General features: G+C 38.4%; 1 long non-coding RNA gene across 1 annotated transcript in view; it reads right to left on the bottom strand.

The window, feature by feature from the left end:
- The window catches only part of LOC145534808 (uncharacterized), a 204067-nt gene that overhangs the window by 57582 nt on the left and 130056 nt on the right, over positions 1-16429 (bottom strand). Inside the window, exon 2 of the long non-coding RNA XR_014075010.1 lies at positions 1746-1804. This is a non-coding gene — a long non-coding RNA (uncharacterized LOC145534808). The remainder of the gene's footprint in view (positions 1-1745; positions 1805-16429) is intronic.

Genomic DNA, 16429 nt, shown 5'->3' with positions numbered 1-16429 from the left:
CGTATACAAGCCAATATTTGAGACCACTTGATGTGTGAAAAGGAAATGGCAACCCACTCCAGTATTCTTGCCTGGAGGGTAACAGTCCATGGGGTCACAAAGAGTCAGACATGACTAATCAACTGAGCATGCAGGCTTATGTGACTCTAATAATAAATATAACACTAAAATTTATTGAGTGTTGACTACATGCAAGACATTATTTATGTGAATCAAGAAAAATCATAAGAAACACATGCATACTTCTATAATAACCATAACTGCAAAATAAAATTCATATTATATAGCAAGACATGAAAGAATTTTCAAATCTTCTTTGTCTTTTGACCTCCCTTCTCTCCTGTACTGTATATTGTGTATCTACATTATATTTACATCAACCAAACCACCATCAGCATAAATTCCTACTCAACCATAAAAAACAACATTCTCCTAGCAACAAAAAGACAACTTCTTATAAGATAACACTCCTTCTTGATCGTGTATGGGGTCACATCTCACCACTTTGTACTTACAGGTCTGGACTGTGCAAACTATCTTCATCATGGAATGTACAGCCCTCTGCCTCAAAAATCTATGTAACTGTGCTTTGACCTCTAATGAAACAGACAGTTCTCAGAGCTTTCAGAAAGGCTGTTCCTGAGATATAATCCTCAAGTTTACTTCAGTCAAGTTTTCCATTTCTTTCTTAAATTGACTGATTAATTTTTTAGTTGTTGACAAAACAGTTCTTTCTGATATAGAATGATAGACAATGGCATTAAAGAGTTCTTATAAATAATCTATTCTCATCTAATGCCATTATGGAATGTTCCCCTTAAGTAGCACAAAGCAAATAAACCAATACTTTTTAAATACTTGTATTTTCTCATAAATGCTGTTTCTACCCAAAGTTGCAACTCTTCAAATGAGATAATAAAATGGAATTCACAGTAAGTGATGTGACATGGTAGATGACTAATGAGTAGGACACTGAAGCAGAGGCCATTTGTATGCCAATGTGAGGAAATGGGGTTCTCTCCTATAAATGCAGTCTTACTGGTTTGCAGAAGACGATTCAACTCTCCATTCTCTCCAACCATTTTCCTAGCTTACACATACTTTTATTGACTCATTTCTCCCATATCACCTGTCAGGCTTGGGCCCTAGCTGGTAACTCCCATATTTTTCTTCCAACACCCTCTTTAGTTTTTCACCATGAAAAATGTAATCCTGCTTTTATTTCAAAATATACCTTGAGTCAATATAAATTTTTTAAGTTCTTTTTCTTAAAGACAAAAGGCTCAAAATTTCCAGTATTCCAAAAAGCAAAATGAAAGAGCAAATCTTATTTCCCCCCATCCAAATCAACAAAAAGTAAGCAAACATAAAGTTCAGGTTTGCATATTAACCACATTTAAAATGACAGAAGCATTCATGTTATGCAACACATGTATTGCATGGTAAAAATTTTAGGCTGAACAGAAGAAACAATACTTTATTATAATGATCAAGTTCCTTTGGTATTATACGTATTATTTTTTGTTTTGCTTTCTCCTCTTAAATAAGATTGATATGTACATCACTCCTAAATACACATGAAGTTAAATTGAGAAATGTTAACTAAACTGGACATTTAGATTTTTTTTTTATTTCAGGAGTGTATTTCCACAATATTCACAGCATTTATTATTAGTTTTCATGTAACACCACTTTTGTTTAAAACACTCACATAGAAGCTTATAATATAAATTTCACTTACATACCTTGGAAGATTCTTGAGGGCTGGATCTGGTTCTATTTCTGTTTCAATCATCCATGAAGCCTAAAATAAAAATCAAAAGGAAATCTGGGATCTACAAAACTGAGTAAGAACAGAAGTTTTCTGAGACAAAGTGTACACTGTCAAGCTGGTGGAGAAGCTTCAGTACATTTGCTCCAATTAAGCCAGGGAAAATTAAAAGCACCTGGAGTCCAATCATGTTGCCATCACTCCTATGTTCCAGTGAGATCTATTTTTTTTTTTTTTTGGTGAGACTTGAGTTTAGAAAATATTACACTTATTAAATTATTTATGAATATCAGAAGGTGAAGCATATTCACTAAAATAATAGTAAGAATAAACATAGCTCTCAAACTAATGCAGCAAAGACAGGGAGGAACAAATTAAAATCAAATTTGCAACAATGATGTGTAAGTAAATAAAAAGGCCAAAAACTTAACAAATTATAGATAATAAGAAAATAAGTCAAAAGGTGGCTAAAAGAACACATATATCAATAATACAACCCCACCCAAAAAGTAACAAAGCATTCCACTTAAAAAGTAGTGGATTTTCATTTTGGATGTTAAAATATCCATGTATAACGGATGCCTAGATTTCAAAAAGCACACTGAAACTTAGGTCACACAATATAAAAACAATTTTTGTGCAGGTCAAACAGTGGTTTTAAAAATAACAGAAAATATATTATGTTTAATAACTAGACTTATTGTGGTAATCATTTTGCAAAATATACAACAATAATGAAGCTGTACACTTAAAACCAGTATAATGTTATATATCAACTATATTTCAATAAAAATCACAACTCTAACTTAAAATTTGGAAAGTGTATGAAGAAGACTATTATGGTTTGAACTGTGCTAGCCCAGAATTCATATGCTGAAGAGCTACCTTCAAGAAACTCAGAATGTGACTTTGTTCGAAAATAGGTTCCTCTCAGGTGTAATTAATAAAGTGAGGTCATGCAGTAGGCTGGGATCCAATTCAAAATGACTGGAAATTTAGAGACCATCACGTGAATATGAAGGCAGAAATCTATAAGCCAAGGGATTCCAGACTGCCTGAAAACCACCAGAAGCTAAGAGAGATTTAACAGATTATATAAGCAAACCATAGATTCAAGATTTTTTTTTTATACACTGAGAAAAAATAACACCCAAGCGCCTTTTATTCATATAGATTGCTTTAAACCGTAAAATTGTAGACATATTTTTAAATAGGTAAAATTTTAAAAGTACATATCTGAATTCCTAATAATTATGATATGACAGGAGAACATCCAATGGTAGACCATAATAAAATATAAAATAAGTAAGCAAGTCAATTGAAAAGCCAAAATATGTCAATAAATAACATTAAAATACTTATTTTGGTAAAAAGCAATGTATTTCCAATAAGCTGTGTGTATATTACTTGCATGCATGCTCAGTTGTGTCTGACTTTTTGCAACCCCATGACTGTAGCCCACCTTCTCCTCTGTCCATGGAATTTTCAGGCAAGAATACTGGAGTGGTTGCCATTTCCTAATCCAGGGGATCTTTCCAACCCAGGGATAGAACTCGCATCTTTTGTGTCTCCTGCATTGACAGGCAAATTGTTTACCACAGCGCCACCTGGGAAGTGCGTGCATTCATGCGTGCGTGCGTTCATGTGTGTGTGTGTGCACGTGTGTGTGTTAAGATGAAATTTAGAGGGGCAGTTCTAAGATGGCAGAGAAATAGGATGGGGAGGCCACTTTCTCCCCCACAAATTCATCAAAAGATCACTTGAATGCTGAACAACTTCTACAAAACAACTTCTGAATGCTGGCAGAGGACACCAGGCACCCAGAAAGGCAGCCCATTCTTTTCAAAAGGAGGTAGGACAAAATACAAAAGATAAAAAGGGAGACAAGAGAGTTAGGGACAGAGACCAGTCCTGGGGAGGGAGTCAAGGAGACGTTTCCAAACATGAGAAAACCCTCTCACCAGCAGGTCTGTGGGGAGTTTTGGAATCTCAGGGGGCAACAAAATCAGAAGGAAAAAAAAAAACAAAACCCATAGAATATGCACCTAACCACAGCTCCCAGCGGAGAAGTAGCCCAGACGCTCACGTCCGCCACCAACGAGTGGGGGCTGGACAGAGAGGCACAGGTTGCATGCTTAGGGTAAGGACTGGGCCTGAATGCCCTGAGGACAATCTGAGGGAGCTAACATGAGATAGCAACCAAAACTGTGGGAAAGCCCGAGAGAGAAAAACCAAAAAAGAGGGAGAGAGAACTTTCCCGTGAAAAGCTCTAACCTAAGACACTGCCAGGCTGGCTCACAGAACAAAGGATTGAGCCAATACCAGAGGAGAGCTAGAGGGCTGCGGACCAACCCATCCCCTCACTCCCTCCAGAAGCAGAGAGGCAGCTGGCGACAGCCAGAGCCAGAAGGCAAGGGGCAATCCCAGCCCGAGATGGCATCCTCCATCAAACTGTGATCAAGCTCCCAGTTGCTAACCAAGTGTTCCTGGGATCTTGGACGGTTGACATCTGGCTGTGAGGAGGGTCACAGCCAGAGATCAGCTCCCCAGAGGAGACACATGGCACACCTGAGACGGCACTCCCACTGCGCACCCAGAAAACCTAGTGGCTGGGACCGGGGAGGTGATTAAGACACACAGCCCACCTGGGACAGTGTGCTTGCCAAGCACCTGGTCGCTTGAGCTGCTTGGACCTGGGAAGGGCACAAAATACAGGCCCAACTGAGTCTGTGCCATTGTGGAGTTCCCCGAACCCAAACCTGAGCAGCTTAGTTGGGAAGTACACGAAGCCTAGGGCCTGCTTTGGACAGTACCCCTGCAGAGCAACCCAGAGCCTGAGTAGTGTAGACCTGGAAAGCACACACGCCATGTAGTGGGGGCAAACCCAGTCTGGTCCACACACTGAAAGCACTCCCCACACATGCCAGTGACATTTGTTTGCAGTGTTCCTCCCTCCCTACAGCATAACTGAACAAGTGAGCCTAAACAAGTGACCACCTTTGCCCCCTTCTGTCAGGGCGGAAATTAGACACTGAAGATTTTTAATCTTTGATTTTTGGTATCTGTTATCAATTTTGTACCTTTAAGAACTTAATCTTCAATACTCATTTTTACTTCGGGGTGTGATTACTGGCTTGATTGCTCTCTCCCCTTTTGACTCTCCTTTTTCTCCTCTAGGTCACCTCTATCTCCCCCCCACCCCCTTCTCTTCTCTATTTAACTCTATGAATCTCTTTGGGTGTTCTGGGCTGTAGAGAACACTTAGGGAACTGATTACTGGCTAGATTGATCTCTCTCCTTTTGACTTCCCCTCTTCTCCTCCTGGACACCTCTATCTCCTTTCTCCTTCTACTCTTCTCTATGTAACTCCGTGAACCTCTCTGGGTTTCCAGACTGTGGAGAGCACACAGGGAATTGATTACTGGCTAGATTGCTCTCTCCCCTTTTGATTCCCACTCTTGTCCTCCTGGTCACCTCTATCTTCTTCCTCCACCTTCTCTTCTCCATGTAACTCTGTGTCCCTCACTGTGGAGAATCTTTTCACCGTTAACCTAGATGTTTTATCATCAGTGCTGTATGGACAGAGAAGTCTTGAGGTTACTGTAAGAATAAGACTAAAAGCTAGAGGCAGGAGGTTTATATCCAAAGCTTGAGAATAACAGAAAACTCCTGACTCCAGGGAGCATTAATCTACAAGAGCTCATCCAAAAGCCTCCATATCTACACTGAAACCAAGCTCCACCTAAGAGCCAACAAGTTTCAGAGCAAGACATACCAAGCTAATTCCCCAGCATAGAAGAAACATAACACTGAGCATTAAAATACAGGTGGCCAAAAGTCACACCAAACCCACAGATATCTCAAAACACACTACTGGACACTACATTGCACTCCAGAGAGAAGATATACAGCTCCACCCACCAGAACACTGACTTAAACTTTCCTAACCAGGAAACCTTGACAAGCGCCACCCACAGGGAGGAATCTTCACAAGAAAGAGGAACCACAAACATCTAGCCTACAGAAAGGCCACCCCAAACATAGCAATATAAAGAAAATGAAAAGGCAGAAAAATATTCAGCAGGTAAAAGAACATGATAAATGCCCACCAAACCAAACAAAAGAGGAGGAGATAGGGAGTCTACCTGAAAAAGAATTCAGAATAATTATAGAAAAGATGATCCAAAATCTTGAAAACAAAATAGAGTTACAGATAAATAGACTGGAGACAAGGATTGAGAATATGCAAGAAATGTTTAACAAGGACTGAAAAGAAATTAAAAAAAGAGTTTCTCTATAATGAATAGTGCAATAACTGAGATCAAAAGCACTCTGGAGGGAACCAACGGTAAATTAACTGAGGCAGAAGAGAAGAGAAGTGAGCTGGAAGATAGAATGGTGGAAATAAATGAAGCAGAGAGGAAAAAAGAAAAACAAAAGAAATGAGGACAACCTCAGAGACCTCTGGGACAATGTTAAACACCCCAACATTTGAATCATAGTCCCAGAAGAAGAAGAAAAAAAGAAAGGCTTTGAGAAATACTTGAGGAGATAACAGTTGAAAACTGCCCTAAAATGGGGAAGGAAACAGCAACCCAAGTCCAAGAAACCCAGAGAGTCCCAAACAGGATAAACCCAAGGCAAAACACCCCAAGGCACATATTAATCAAATTAACGAAGATCAAACACAAAGAGAAAATATTAAAAGCAGTTAGGGAAAAGCAATAAATAACACACTGCTACTGCTGCTGCTAAGTCGCTTCAGTCGTGTCCGACTCTGTGCAACCCCGTAGACAGCAGCCCACCAGGCTCCCCCATCCCTGGGATTCTCCAGGCAAGAACACTGGAGTGGGTTGCCATTTTCTTCTCCAATGCATGAAAATGAAAAGTGAAAGTGAAGTCGCTCAGTCGTCTCTGACACTTAGCAACCCCATGGACTGCAGCCTACCAGGCTCCTCTGTCCATGGGATTTTCCAGGCAAGAGTACTGGAGTGGGGTGCCATTGCCATCTCCGCAATTACACACTAGGGGATTCCCGTAAGGATAACAGCTGATCTTTCAATAGAAACTCTTCAGGCCAGAAGGGAATGGCAGGACATACTTAAAGTGATGAAAGAGAAAAACCTACAACCCAGATTCCTGTACCCAGCAAGGATATCATTCAAATATGAAGGAGAATCAAAAGTTTTACAGACAAGCAAAAGCTGAGAAAATTCAGCACCACCAAATCAGCTCTTCAACAAATGTTAAAGGATCTTCTTGAGACAGGAAACACAGAAAAGGTTTATAAACTTGAACACAAAACTATGGCAATGGGATCGTATTTATCAATAATTACCTTAAATGTAAATGGGTTGAATGCCCCAACCAAAAGACAAAGCCTGGCTGAATGGATACAAAAACAAAAACCCTATGCTGTCTACAAGAGACCCAACATCAAAACAGGGACACATACAGACTGAAAGTGAAGGGCTGGAAAAAGATATTTCATGCAAATGGAGACCAAAAGAAAGCAGGAGCAGCAATACTCATATCAAATAAAATAGACTTTGAAATAAAGGCCGTGAAAAGGGACAAAGAAGGATACTACATAATGATAAAGGGATTAATTCAAAAAGAAGATATAACAATTATAAATATATATGCACCCAAGATAGGAGCACCACAATATGTAAGGCAAATGCTAACAAGTATGAGAGAGGAAATTAATAGTAACACAATAATAGTGGGTGACTTTAATACCCAACTCACATCTATGGATAGATCAACTAAACAGAAAATTAGCAAGGAAACACAAACTTTAAATGATGCAGTGGACCAGTTAGACCTAATTGATATCTATAGGACATTTCACCCCAAAACAATGAATTTCACCTTTTTCTCAAGTGCATGCGAAACTTTCTCAGGGATACATCACATCCTAGGCAATAAATCTAGCCTTGGTAAATTCAAAAAAAATTGAAATCAAGCATCTTTTCTGTTCATAATGTGGTAAGATTAGATGTCAACTACAGGAAAAAACAACAATTAAAAACATAAACATATGGAGGCTAAACAACATGATTCTGAATAACCAACAAATCATAGAAGAAATAAAAAAAAAGAAATTGAAACATTCATAGAAATGAATGAAAATGAAAACACAACAACCCAAAACCTATGGGATTCAGTAAAAGCAGTGCTAGGGGGAAGGTTCATAGCAATACAAGCTTACCTCAAGAAACAAGGGAAAAATCAAATAAATAACCTAAGTTTACACCTAAAGCAATTAGAGAGAAAGAAGAAATAAAGAACCCCAGGACTAGTAGAAGGAAAGAAATCATGAAAAGTAGGGCATAAATAAATTAAAAAGGAACAAAGGAGACCATAGCAAAAATCAACAGAACTAAAAGTTGATTCTTTGAGAAGATAAATAACTAGACAAACCATTTTCCAGACTCATCAAGAAAAAAAAATGGAGAAGAATCAAATTGATAAAATTAGAAATGAAAATGGAGAAATCACAACAGACAACACAGAAATACAAAGGATCATAAGAGACTACTATCAACAGCTATATGCAAATAAAATGGACAACTTGGAAGAAATGGACAACTTCTTAGAATAGTATAAACTTCAAAAACTGAACCAGGAAGAAGTAGGAAATCTTATACGACCCATCACAAGCACAGAAATCAAAACTATAATCAAAAATCTTCCAGCAAACAAAAGCCCAGGACCAGATGGCTTCACAGGTGAATTCTACCAAAAATTTAGAGAAGAGCTAACACCTAGCCTACTCAAACTCCTCCAGAAAATTGCAGGGGAAGGTAGTCTTCCAAACTCATTCCATGAGGCTACCATCACCTAATACCAAAACCAGACAAAGATATCATAAAAAAAAAACTACAGGACAATATCACTGATGAAGATAGATACAAAAATCCTTAACAAAACTGTAACAAACAGAATCCAACAACATATTAAAAGGATCATACATCATGACCAAGTGGGCTTTATTGCAGGGATGCAAGGATTCTTCAATATTCATAAATCAATCAATGTGATACACCACATTAACAAATTGAAAGATAAAAACCATATGATTATCTCAAAACACGCAGAGAAAGCCATTGACAAAATTCAACATCAATTTATGATAAAAACCCTCCAGAAATCAGGCATAGAAGGAACATACCTCAACATAATAAAAGCCATGTATGATAAACCCACAGCAAACATGATCCTCAATGGTGAAAAATTGAAATCATTTCCCCTAAAGTCAGGAAGAAGACAAGGGTGCCCACTCTCACCATTACTATTCAACATAGTTTTGGAAGTTTTAGCCACAGCAATCAGAGCAGAAAAAGAAATAAAAGGAATCCAGGTTGGAAGAGAAGTAAAACTCTCACTGTTTGCAGATGACATGATCACCTACATAGAAATTCCTAAAGACACCACCAGAAAATTACTAGAGCTAATCAGTGAATATAGTAAAGTTGCAGGATATAAAATTAATACACAGAAATCCCTTGCATTCCTAGACACTAACAATGAGAAAACAGAAAGAGAAAATAAGGAAACAATCCCATTCACCATTGCAACGAAAATAATAAAATACTTAGGAATAAATCTACCTAAAGAAACAAAAGACCTATATAAAGAAAACTATAAAACACGGATGAAAGAAATCAAAGCTGGCACAAACAGATGGAGAAATATACCATGTTCATGGATCAGAAGAATTAATATAGTGAAAATGAGTATACTACCCAAAGCAATCTATAGAGTCATTGCAATCCCTACAAGCTTCCAAGGGTATTTTTCACAGATCTTAGAACAAATAATTTCACAATTTGTATGGAAATACAAAATACATCGAATAGCCAAAGCAATCTTGAGAAAGAAGAATGGAATTGGAACAATCAACCTGCCTGACTTCATACTATGCTACAAAGCTACAGCCATCAAAACAGTATGGTACTAGCACAAAGACAGAAATATAGATCAATGGAACAAAATAGAAAGCGCAGAGATAAATTCATATACCTATGGACACCTTACTTTTTACAAAGATGGCAAGAATATACAATGGAGAAAAGACGATCTCTTTAACAAGTGGTGCTGGGAAAACTGGTCCACCACTTGTAAAAGAATGAAACTGGAACACTTTCTAACACCATACACAAAAGTAAACTAAAATGGATTAAAGATGTAAATGTAAGGCGAGAAACTATAAAACTCCTAGAGGAAAACATAGGCAAAAATCTCTAACATAAATCAAAGCAGGATCCTGCATGACCCACCTCCCAGAATATTGGAAATAAAAGCAAAAATAAACAAATGGGACCTAATTAAACTTAAACGCTTTTGCACAATGAAGGAAATTATAAGCAAAGTGAAAAGACAGCCTTCACAATCGAGAAAATAATAGCAAACCAAGTAACTGACAAAGAATTAATCTCAAAAATATACGCGCAGTTCAACTCCAGAAAAATAAACGACCCAATCAAAAAATGGGCCAAAGAACTAAACAGGCATTTCTCCAAAGAAGACATACAGATGGCTAACAAACACATGAAAAGACGCTCAACATCACTTATTATCAGAGAAATGCAAATCAAAACCACAATGAGGTGCCATCTTATGCCAGTCAGAATGGCTGCTATGAAAAAGTCTACAAACAATAAATGGTGGAGAGAGTGTGGAGAAAAGGGAACCCTCTTACACTGTTGGTGGGAATGCAAACTGGTACAGCCACTATGGAGAACAGTGTGGAGATTCCTTTGAAAAAAATGAAAATAGAACTGCCATACGACCCAGCAATCCCACTGCTGGGCATACACACCAAAGAAACCAGAATTGAAAGAGATACGTGTACCCCAATGTTCATCACATCACTGTTTACAATAGACAGGACATGGAAGCAACCTAGATGTCCATCAGCAGACGAATGGATAAGAAAGCTGTGGTACATATGTACAATGGATTATTACTGAGCTATTAAAAAGAATGCATTTGAATCAGTTCTAATGAGGTGGATGAAACTGGAGCCCGTTATACAGAGTGAAGTAAGTCAGACAGAAAAATATCTATACAGTATATTAACACACACACACACAGACATATATATATATATACATACATATATATACATATATATATATACATACATATATATATATATATATATATATATATGGAATTTAGAAAGATGGTAACGATGACCCTATATGTGAGACAGCAAAAGAGACACAGATGTAAAGAACAGACTTTTGGACTCTGTGGGAGAAGGCGAAGGTGGGATGATTTGAGAGAATAGCATTGAAACATGTATATTACCATATGTGAAATAGATTGCCAGTCCAGGTTCGATGCATGAGACAGCATGCTCAGGGCGGTGCCCCGGAATGACCCTGAAGGATGGGATGGTGAGGGAGGTGGGAGGGGTGTTCAGGATGGGGAACACATGTACACCCATGGCTGATTCATGTCAGTGTATGGCAAAATCACTACAATATTGTAAAGTAATTAGCCTACAATTAAAATAAATCATTTTTTTAGACGTTCAAAGTATACATATTTTAATCATAAATGTAATGAGTTTTGACAGATGCATATACCCATGAAACTATCACCTCCATCAAGATGTAAGGCATTAACATCATTCAAAAAGTTTCTTGTTACTGCTTTGCATTCTTCCCTGTGGGTACTACCCCTTTCCCTAGGCAACCACTAGATGTGCTGTCACTATGGATTAGTTTTAACTGTTCTTCAGTTTCATTTCAGAGAAATTGTATAGAATGTATGTTTATTTTGTATTCATCTTCTGTTACTCAGTATAATATTTTTGAAGTTTAAAGCTTAATATGTTGTTGCACATATCAAAAAAAAAAAGATGAAATTTAGGTAAAGTCTGTTAAGGAGCATTTAACAGGAGGCTTCCTGTGTGTTGTTTTTTGATCTGTTATGATTCCTCTGTTCCTTATTAATCCTTGAATATTCAAGGATTAAGAGGAGTTGGCAAGCTGCTCCCGGGGACTGAGGAATGCATGCATTTCCTTTGTTAGCTTTCCCAGATGGTGAAAAGTAACTATTTATGACCCTCTTCCTTTCTGATATGGAAAGTGATTATTTACAACCCTCTCTCTTTGACTTGGATTCTAGCCTATGTTTCCTTGGCAATTTTTAAGATTTTTGATCCTTATCTTTGCTGAAAAAGTTACCTTGTAAGACAGTATGTATACCCACACTATGTTCAATAAAACACCTTTGTTCCATCAGAGATTGGGTCCCTGTGTCTTTCTTCATCTCTCTCTCTCTCTCTCTCTCTCTCTTTCCTTCAGGATAATTCTTTGGAGCGCAGAGGCCCACGGTGCTTACTTACTTGCCTGGGCTTTCAAGACCTCTTTGAGTGGGTGCCTTGAGCCTACGTAAGTGGTGCAAACCCTTTGTCTTACGGTTTTATTGGTTTTCTGCATAAAGCAGGGAATATCAGCCTCTTTATTTCTTTTACTTTCTTATCTTCAACTCTGTACCACCCGGTTCCGGTCCATTAAAGGACCTCAACAAGTGGCACCCAAACAGGGACTTGGTAAATGTGGCTGTTTGGGCGGAGTTACTCGGAAGCCTATTGAGGCTGGTAAGTACTAAAGACATGGGTATAACGGCTGAGAAGCCCCATCACTTTTCTACTTTACTTCATCACTTATTAAAAGTTCAGGGACTTTTGGTTTCACACAAGTGGATAGAGGCTTACCTTCAAACAGTGGTTGAATGTAACACTTGGTTCCCCGATGAAGGCCGTTTTGATTTAGAAATTTGGCACCGGGTCAAAAAGAATGTTGGACAAGCTGCTGGACAGGGAAAAAATATTCCAAAAGATTTCTGGCCCTTATGGGCTCTTATTAAAACTGTGATTCTGCCATTTCAAGGTAGTTCTGGCCCTCCTGCTATTCAGCAACAGGCAGAACACTTATTACATGAATATGAATTAAATGATGAAAACTTACAAAAGGCTCGATTAGAACAACATAAAATATTTCAGAATTTTCCTATGAACCCTGCCCTGGTTGCTCCAAGCGCTCCTCCTCTGCCAGCAGGCGCAAATCCAAAAGTCTCTCCTTTGCTAAAACATAATGATTCTGGCAACGACTCCCCTAAGACACCTTTTGACATTAAAATTGACAACACCTTTCTGAATAACAATGATGAGTTTTTACCACATACTCTTAATTGTAGAAAATTGCTACCTACCCACTCTCTTTCACGACAGAGGCTTTCTGAATTGCTGGCTTTGCAATCGCAGGTCTCTGAAACCGATGGTTTTTCCACCTTTCCAGTTTTAAGAAATCCTGATGCTCAAGGGCACATAATACCTCATTATGAGGTTATTAACTTTCAACACATGAAACAAATAAAAAAGCCTATAACTATGTATGGCCCACATTCACCTTTTACTAAAGTACTTCTAAATTCTATAACATCCTCTATTGGAAATTTTATTCCCCATGATTGGCAAACTTTAATAAAGGCTCTCCTTAAACCAGGAGAATATCTTCAACGGATAATGTGGTTTCATGATATAGCCAGAGATCATGCTAACAGAAATGCTCGAGCTGGCACTCCCCAAAATCATATTACTTTTGAGATGCTAACTGGTACAGGAAAATTTGACGCTATAGAAGCTCAAATACAGTGCCCTCCTTTGTTGCATGAATAATTAAAAACAGTGGCCCTTGAGGCTTGGGATCGAATTACTCCTCAAGGGGAGCCTACAGGTAGCTACACTAAAATATTGCAAGGACCTAATCAAATATATGCTGGCTTTTTATCTAGATTAGAAACTGCTATTTCCCATAATGTAATCAGAGAATGAAAAGGAGTACGTCAAGGCTGTATATTGTCACCTTGCTTATTTAACTTATATGCAGAGTACATCATGAGAAACGCTGGGCTGGAAGAAATACAAGCTGGAATCAAGATTGCTGGGAGAAATATCAATAACCTCACAAATGCAGATGACACCACCCTTATGGCAGAAAGTGAAGAAGAACTAAAGAGCCTCTTGATGAAAGTCAAAGAGGAGAGTGAAAACGTTGGCTTAAAGCTCAGCATTCAGAAAACAAAGATCATGGCATCTGGTCCCATCACTTCATGGGAAATAGATGGGAAAACAGTGGAAACAGTGTCAGACTTTATTTTTTGGGGCTCCAAAATCACTGCTGATGGTGATTGCAGCCATGAAATTAAAAGACACTTACTCCTTGGAAGAAAGGTTACGACCAACCTAGATAGCATATTTAAAAGCAGAGACATTACTTTGCCAACAAAGGTCCGTATAGTCAAGCCTATGGTTTTTCCAGTGGTCATGTATGGATGTGAGAGTTGGATGGTGAAGAAAGCTGAGCGCCGAAGAATTGATGCTTTTGAACTGCGGTGTTGGAAAAGACTCTTGAGAGTCCCTTGGACTTCAAGGAGAACCAATCAATCCATCTTAAAGGAGATCAGTCCTGAGTGTTCATTGGAAGGACTGATGTTGAAGCTGAAACTCCAATACTTTGGCCACCTCGTGCGAAGAGTTGACTCATTGGAAAAGACCCTAATGCTGGGAAGGAGTGGGGGCAGGAGGAGAAGGGGACGACAGAGGATGAGATGGTTGGATGGCATCACCGACTCGATGGACATGGGTTTGGGTAGACTCCGGGAGTTGGTGATGGACAGGGAGGCCTGGCATGCTGCGATTCATGGGGTCGCAAAGAGTCGGACACGACTGAGTGACTGAACTGAACTGAATCAGAGAAGCTAAAAGACGACTAGAGAAACTACTTGCTTATGACAATGCAAATCAGGAATGTCAAAAGGCTATAGCTCCTATTCGAGAGACAGGGACTATTATAGATTATTTGAAGGCTTGTCGCAATCTAGGATCAGAAACTCAAAAGATGCAAATGCTTGCTGAAACGATGGTTGCTGCCCTTAAAAAGGGAAATGAAGGATGTTTTACATGTGGATATAAAAACCATTTAAAAAGGGACTGCCCTAAGAAAGCTAATAAATAACCTCCCAAAATCTGCCCTTGCTGCCATAGAGGAATGCATTGGACCAAATATTGTAAATCTAAATTTGATATTGAAGGAAAGTGTATTCTGGAAAACTCCAAGCAGGGGACCCCCCAGGTCCCCTTCAACAAAAACCAGGGGCAAATTCCATCTTTTCCCTCAAACCCTCAACATCCGGCAGTGCTGCTGTCGATATACCAGCCCTAAATGACTTTCTCCTTTACCCTCAAGCAGTCACCTCTAGAATACCTACCAGACTTTTTGGACCCCTGCCCCCACAAACTTTCAGTCTTTCACTTGGCCAATCTAGTTTGACTTCTAAAAGAATCACTGTTCACCCTGGAGTAATTGATTCAGATTATAGAGGAGAAATTCAAATTATTATGTCATCTCAGATTTTATGGCAATTCAAAAAGGGGGACAAAATTGCTCAATTACTTATTTTACCTTACATTTCTATTAACTCCTCTAAAGATCTACAGATGGGCAGATTCAGCAGTACACATCAAAAACAATCCTTCTGGACATCATTAATATCTGAATTTGCCAGACCAAATATAAATATCAAAATTAATGGTAAAAAATGTTCTGGTCTCCACAACACTGGATCTGATATTACTATTATTTATGGCCCCAAATATTTACATTTATGTAAATATGTATGGCCCAAATCCAAGCCTATACAAAAAATTTCTTGCCAAATTTCAGGAATTTCTCAAACTAAAGTACAAGAGGTTTATCAAAGTACTCAAATATACCATATGAGGGACCAGAAGGCCAATCTGCAACATTAAAACCTTATTTGATAGATGTACCCCTTAATTTAATAGGGAGAGACTTACTTATGCAATGGCAGACTCAAATTTACATTGCACATTTTTCCTAGGGGCCACTGCTCATTTGACAAACAATGGAATTATTAAAATAACTTGGAAGATTGATGAGCCTATTTGGACAGAGCAGTGGCCCCTCACGGAAGAGAAATTACAGGTGGCTAAAGAACTTATAGATACATAACTAGAATTAAAACATATTGAGGAATCTTGTTCTCCTTGGAACTCTCCTATTTTTGTTATAAAAAAGAAATCTAACAAATGGCGTCTCCTAACAGACCTTAGAAAACTTAATGCATCTATGAAACCTATGGGTGCATTACAACCAGGAATCCCATCGCCTACCACCATTCCTCAAAACTGGCACATTATTATTATTGATTTACAAGATTGCTCTTTAATATACCTCTACACCCTTTAGACCGAGAGAGATTCGCCTTCTCTCTCCCTTATCCTAATCATATCGGGCCTCACAAATGGTACCAATGGACTGTGCTGCCACAGGGATGATGGATTCTCCCACCATGTGTCAGTACTATGTAGCTAAAGCCCTTGAGCCTGTGAGAGCACAATTTCCTAACGTTCTTGTTATTCACTATATGGATGATATATTGTTTTCGGCTCCATCTATCTTAGAAACTCAACACATGTTTGACATAGCTCAATTATGTTTAAAAAACTCTGGATTAATCATTGCCTCTGAAAAAATTCAAACCTCTACACCTTACCATTACTTGGGGTTTGTTGTTAATTAACAACGTATTACTCCCCAACTAACTCAAATC

The sequence above is a fragment of the Giraffa tippelskirchi genome, chromosome 1 (genome assembly GCF_054371585.1).
Source record: "Giraffa tippelskirchi isolate mGirTip1 chromosome 1, T2T-mGirTip1v1.2.pri, whole genome shotgun sequence".
Classification (NCBI taxonomy): Eukaryota; Metazoa; Chordata; class Mammalia; order Artiodactyla; family Giraffidae; genus Giraffa; species Giraffa tippelskirchi.
The sequence above is the reverse complement of the archived record's forward strand: the minus strand, read 5'-3'. Positions and strand labels throughout refer to the sequence as shown.